Below are 7274 nucleotides of genomic sequence, written 5' to 3' on the forward strand. Positions count from 1 at the left end.
GGAGCTGGCATAACAGAAAAAGACTCATGGTCCCTGGCAGGAAAAGTCACTTCCAGGGACTCTATTAGGTGGTCACTGTCTGCCCACAGCAGCCAGCCGCTCTATGATAGCACACACCCAAGAATTTTCTAAACAGAAGCTTACCAAAAATGTCACCACAAAATTCATCTCTTCTTTTTTTCCTATGGTGGTCCTTGGAATGGCCAAGGGTATAGTGAGGGTATAATCACATTTTATTTTTGGAAGCAAAAAGCATGTCTACTTATTGGCAGCTAAAATGCTGGCATGGACTATGGGGAAAAGCTTAGATTACACAGTCCCCCAATGCCCCTGTTTATCTAAACTAACCTCAAGGGCAGAGGTTCTGCCAAAGTCTTAGTAGTTGCCTTTGAGGAAATCTACCCAAAGTCTTTACTCTTACGTTTTAAAAAAATGTAGATACCTGTTGTTGTTTTAATAAAGCAAAAAATAATCAAACAAAGCAATGATTGTAGTGATCTTGTGTTTCCCTCTACATCATCTTTACCCCTTGCTCTTATAGTTCATGTTTAGCTCTGTTCCTTCCTGGGCATCTCTATGTAACCCTTTTCCAGCCAGGTCTGAATCAGCAAAATCCTCAGCACCCTGAGAAGTCTTTCTACCTTCAGTTGTATTTCTAAGGGGCTGCTAACAGTTGTCACACAGGTATTGAGAAGTCAACCTACTCTCAACCTGAGATAAAGGGATTGACACAGGCAAGCCTTATGTGCAAATGAGAGTCTTAAATATTTAAGTCAGAGGTTATGCAGCAGAAATTGAGTTGAATTCAGATAATAGAAAGTAATAGGTCTTTGCTGAGAATCAAGGTCTTGGGTTCTGGTTCTAGCCTTGTGGCTGTCTAGCTCAGTGGACAGAGTCATCTACTGCTACCCGCATTACTGAATTAAACACCAAACCACATGCAGCATTGCAGAGGTACTGCTTATGCCCTGTGACATCAAATACTGTCAATTTGATAGATCTAGAGTCACCTTAGAGACAAATCTCTGGGCACGCTTGTGAGGGAGTTTCTAGATTGAGTTTCCTGAAGTAGGGACATCTACTCTAACATAGTGCCGCTTTCCATGGGTTGGTTCCCAGACTGAATCATGGGAAAATGAGCTGAGGACCTGCATTCTTCACTCTCTGTTTTCTGGCAGTGGACACCAAGTGCCCAGTCCCCTTCAGATCATGCAGTCAGCCTTTCGTGCCACAATGGACTGGGCCTACAGACTGTGAGCCAAAACAAATACTTTAAGTTGCTCTTATTTTGTTATAGCAGCAAGGAAAGTGACAACCCCTTTACTAGTGTGGTCGTTTAAATGAGAAGTGCCTATCCTATGGTTAGATATTTAAATGTTTGGTCCTCAGCTGGTGATACTGCTTCCGAAGGATACACATCATTGCAGGCAGGCTTTGAGATTAAGCACCTTGTGCCACTTCCGGCTTGCTCTCTCTGCTTCTGTGTCTTGCTACTGATGTGAGCTCTCAGACTCCTGCCCCAGGTACCATTCCTGCTGCTTGCTGCCATGCTTCCCTGCCATGATGCTCTCTGATCCCTGTGCAACCAGAGTTGAAATAAACGTGCTTCCTTAATTTGCTTTGGTCAACAGAAAAGTGAATTTCCACCCCCAGTGAGAATTCTAGGTGATTAGGTCCACCTGGAAGGGTTCTCAAAATACCTGGACAGTAATCCAGACTGCTCTGTGTCAAGAAAAGCAGCTCTTAAAACCCCCTGAGATCAACAATGTGAGTGTCTCTGTCTTAAAGGAAATTAACTCAATTCATCTTCTGAATCTCAGAGCCACAGGTCTTAGGGAGGTGATGTTGTGTTTTTAGATGCAGCTACTTCTTATACCCTGATTTTAGTGGGTTCATTCTAAGAATCAAGTATCAAGTATATAATGATCTAAGAAGATAATAGTATGTCCGGAGGAGTTCCCCCAAAGTACTGAGTTCTCAATGGCTCCTATATGTTGGCTTGAATGGGCTCTAGTTCAGCAGGACAGACTGAAATAGAACCAGTTGAGCAATCAGTAATTCTTTCTTTCTTTCCTCCCTCCCTCCCTCCCTCCCTCCCTCCCTCTCTTCCTTCCTTCCTTCTTTCATTCCTCCTCCTTTCCCCCTTCCTCCTCCTCCTCCTCCTCCTCCTCCTCCTCCTCCTCCTCCTCCTCCTCCTCTTCTCCTACTCCTTTTGGAACACAGAATCTCTCTATGAAGCTCTGGCTGGCCTGGAACTTGTTATATAGACCAGACTGACCTCAAGCACAGAGAGATCCACCTGCCTCTCTGTCTTCCGAGTGTTTGCATCCCCACACCTATTCTTACTTCCCTGTTTCACTGGATCCAGCTTGCAAAACTATCTCAGCAATGCTTGGAAATCAAAAGCAAGATCATCAATAAAAATATGACCAGCCTGTGAGCTCCCACTAAGCCCCTGGGTCTTGTTCTCCTCTTCCAAGTATCCAACATTGGGAAAGTATCTGGTCAGAAGGTTCTAGTGTCAATTCTCCAGAAACAGAGAAGAGTGAAGAGTCCTCCATATAATCCATGCCTTTCCAAATGGATGGTTCTGCATTTGCTCTGAAATCAGACTTTCAACCAAATTGTACTACTATAGTTGGTTTACTATTGGCAAAGCAAGATTTCCTGTTTTTTTTTTTTTCTTCAGAAAACAGGTTTACAGAGGCTGAGACAAAGGGCTCGTGAGTATTCCTGCTTTCTTGCACACCAATCAACTCTTTCAAAACAGTGATTTAATTATTTAATTGCAAGTGGATCAGAAACATCTGAATTAAATTTTCTTGAAAAACATAAAATAAAATTGGCCTTTGAAACCAAAGAGAGAAAGTGCTTAGTTAGCTAAAAACAATTTAGGTTTTGTGGTAACCCCAAAGTGTTTGAAAAACAATTTACATATTTGATGAGATCAAAATGTCTCTGGAGTAAGCCTTGTTTTGAGCCTAAAACAGACAATAAATGTGGACATCTAAAACAAGGGTCATATGGAGTTCCATTTTATGGGGTCTCAGATTTAGTAATCAAAATTTGAAAAGGCCTGTTCTCATTTTCTTACAGAGTTTATTTTTGAAACCATTAACTTTTCATAGTGTCAATATAGGCTAACTAGTTCAATAATTTAACAATTTTGTGATTATTTTTTAACTGAATCTATCACTAACAAAGCACAGATTACTTCAGAACTCCTGGCACACTTGGGTCCTCAGAGCCCCAGGGCTGCAACACATCATCCTATAAGATGAGTAACCTGGAGAGGGTTGGGAACTCAGGTTTGGTGATATTCCTGGGAGAGTCACCACAAGATTATTAAGTGCTTATTAATTTCTGTGACCCCCATGTTTCCCTTGAAAACTCTTTCTTAATCAAAAGTTGGTGGCCTTGTGCCAGCTCAGCAGTGAACTGCTTTTCTGGCAGCTGGTGGTAACAGTTCAGTAGAAAGTAAAACTGGACTCTACTGAAAGACATTCACCCATTGCATTCGGTAGGCAATGTGTTCAGGGTTGGATGGTGAGGAAATATGAGTGTAAGCTAGAAGACTCGTTTTGTCTATGAAAACACCAGTGGTAGGCAAATTATTTAGCTCCTTCCTATGGCTTTGTGGATGTCTGTCTGGTTCTAGGGAACAGAAAGAAGCAGCAAGAGACACAAGGCTCTCTGTCAAGACAAGTGGCGAGCTGACAAAGCACTCTCCTTTCTGGAACTTACACATGGCCTGGGATTCTCTAATGGTAGCTTGTCTTCATGAGGCCACCACTGCTTCTGCAAAATATTTAGAGCTGCAGGTCACATCTTTGGCTTTTGGCTAAATGCCTGGCCTTTTTTCTTTCTGGGGTCAACAATGTGTGTGGAAAATGCTTGTTGAGTTAATTTGTAGAGCTGAGTCACCTTTTTACTTCAGAATGACATGTCAATTCATCTCTGCATCTTTATGAAGAAAGATCTCATGCTGTGGACAGGACTGGTCTTTAACTGGAGATTCTCCACACAATAGGCTGTGTCACTGAGTCTTCAACTCCTCTGTGAAAACCAATGAGCAGATGCCTTCCCTGCCCTCTTGTGGGAGCCACACCCATTACTGTCAGTCCAGAATTGACAGTCAATCCCGGATCTCCAATAGCTCATTGCCCAGAAGGAAGATAGATCTAAAAACAAGTAATTCTGTTCAGATTATAAAGTGTGTGTTAGGAAGCCGTTTGCTTACCCCGACATCTGCTTTTTCATTCCTCTATAGAAATCATTTTCTTTGCTGTGAGCAAATACTTGACCACAAATGAAGCAAGAGTAAGAGCAGGGATCTTTCTGTTTGTTTTGTTGGTTGGGGTTTTTGCCTTACAGTGTAAGAAGAGATTCAGTTCATGGTGGCCGGGAAGGCATGGTGGCAGTGCCGGCATGGTGGTAGTGCGGGCAGGGACTTACCACATCTGCAATTAGAAAGCAGACAGCAGACAGAGAATAGATCTGACCCCAGCAAATCATTTCCTTCAGCCAAGTCCTAACTTCTAAACCTTTCACAATCTTCTAAACCAGCACCACCAGCCGGGGAGCAAATGTTCAAACGCATGAGCCTGTGAGGGATGTTTCACACTCAAACCACTACACTAGTTTGCATCCGGTTTCCTGATCTCTGAGCACAACGGATTCTGTTTGATGATGCCTTGCTTTGCCAAAATGCAACCTCTCTGAGGAAGTGTGAACAGGCATGTGCTGTGTGGGTTTCCAAGGAATACCCAAAGGGTGACAACCCACCAGGCGGAGCTGCTATTCAAGTGATCTCCCCACTTGTCCTGGCATGAAACTCACTATTCTGAAAGATGATGACCTTGATAGTGGAAGCCTGTAGCTGGATGGAGACAGGAAGAGGACATGGATTTCTAATAGCTCCTTGGAACAGCCTTGAAGCAGGATGGTACACTCTTGATTTGTTTTTTAAGGTGAAAAATACATTTCTACTTTGTTCAAATACTGTTATTTTTGGAGATTAAAATAATTATTATTATATGTAAGTAAACTAAATCTAACAGATGTTAAATGGAAATTTCTAGTAAAAAGCAAGGCAGCACTCATCTTAAAGACTGTACAAGTGACTAAGCTCAGATGTTGCAAACCAGAGCCAAATTTTATTAAGCTGTTTTAGTCCTATTGAAAGCCATTCATAACACCCTATGTGGCTTAGCTTCCTATGAAATATATCCATACCAGAGTACCAATTTCCAACAAAGTGGAAGCTGACATTGTTGGGCAGTGTCTGCAGCCTATAGCCAAGTTTCGTCTGCTTTGCACTCACTGATGAACTTGGTAAATGTCATGACTTATGACACTCTTTGCTCTGTAATTAATAAAATCTAATATAACCACTTCTGCAGTGGAACACCTCTTTCCTGGGCCATAGTCATTCATGCTTGACCTCAGAATAAACTCTTATCCTCTTTCAGCTGAGAATTGTGCTCTTGTGTTGATGAGATACAGTATATATTAGGAGCTTCCATGCATTAATATATGGTGATTCAGAGAAGAGAGACCCCAGCACCATGACAAGAAGGCAGAAAACCTTTAGAAAAGATGATCCTTGAATAAACTCTGAACAAGGAGCTCTAGTGTGTTACAGGAGAGGTTGGAGAGAGATTGGCTATTGAAAGCAGAGGGGAGAGTGCTCCAGGCGCAGGTATGGTCAGAGGGAGTCATTGTGCATCCCTGCCAGCACAAGTACCAATTTCCCAGGGCAAGTTCATTGCAAGTGAGAAGGGGCTGGCTCCATTTCCAGCTCCCCTCCCTTCACATCTCTTGGCTCCAGCGACAAAATAGTAGAGTCGTCTTTAAGACAATAATTATTATGTACTCTCTTGGAGCCTGAGATATACAGGCATTCTTTAAAGCAGACAAATAAGCAGACAACGTAAATAAAAGGCTGCAGAATACCTGCTGTGAATAAAAATCTTGTCCCAGATGTTGATGAGGAGACCAGGGAATGAAAAATGAAGTAAACGGTTTTCACTCTCACAGGTTCCTTTTAGGACTGAAGGCTGTCACAGACACAGGTGTAGATAATAAAAAAGCAATTGAGGAAGATTGGGAAGCAGGGCTGGGACAGTGTTGAGTGTAGGCTGAAGGGAGGTGGCTGTTACCCACAAGGTTCTGTGGAGAACTTTGGTGTTTCCTCATGGCTGTTTGGCAGTCACATCCTACTCTACTAGTAATACTGAATGGGATCTGCAGAATACAAGTTGAAGAAGCAGTGAGGTATGGGTGCCAGACCCCCCAATAGGTCTATGGATCATAGCCTGTTTTCTGGTCTCTCATGATAGAAACCTGCCTTGGAGAGACATGGTTCTAGCTAGAGGATGCTTATTTGGGTGAAAGATGATGCAATCTGCCACCAAAGTCCAGAAAGGCATCGAGAGAGGTCAAGGTTAATACAGAACAGAAATATAGGAAACCACAACAGTCCGTGATGCTGGGACCACATGGAGTATGTCACCAGGAAGTTGTCTGGTCACGTCTCCCCCATATCCTCCTGGTATTTGCTTTTTTTGTGGTTTGGGATTCTGTAGACTCAACAAGGAACAAGGTCAGAAAAAGAAAGCTGACCCTACTATGGGATGGCTTTGGAAAATTGGTGGAAAGAGAAGCCTGACCATGGGAGAAACAGAATCTTTGTGACTGGATACTAATATTAGGATATGACTTGTCTGAATGTTTGTAGGAAGTAAAATGAAGATTGGGATGGAGAGAGAGAGAGAGAGAGAGAGAGAGAGAGAGAGAGAGAGAGAATCTGATAGGACATAGCTCTGCTTTTTGTGGGTGAGAGGGACTCTCTAGATCACACAGAGGTTATGGGAAAAGGAAGGAACAGGACACAAAGCGAAAATGCAGCCAGCATCAATTCCATAACAGTGGTGTCACTGAAAAAAGTGCCCCCAGGTCATCTTATCTGCTGCTTAGGGGTATATGGTAACAAATGGCTTACTCAAGTGGCTGTCAGATATCATTTCAAAAGGAGATGGAGCTGGATAGAAAGCCATACATTAGAGTCCCAGTAAGGCCTTTGTGATCTCTAAAAGGTCTCATGATTTGGGCTGTTAGCCAATTTGGGGCTGTATTGATCTAGGATCAATAAAGACCTGGGGTCCTCAGCTCAGAAAATGGCATTGGACTTGCCTTAGAATGCACTTGTCTGAAAGAAAGGCTCCAAGATGGGATGCACTGTGGATAGTTGAGTACCCTCTCATCATCCAAGG

Source organism: Onychomys torridus, chromosome 9 (assembly GCF_903995425.1).
Source record: "Onychomys torridus chromosome 9, mOncTor1.1, whole genome shotgun sequence".
Taxonomy (NCBI): Eukaryota; Metazoa; Chordata; class Mammalia; order Rodentia; family Cricetidae; genus Onychomys; species Onychomys torridus.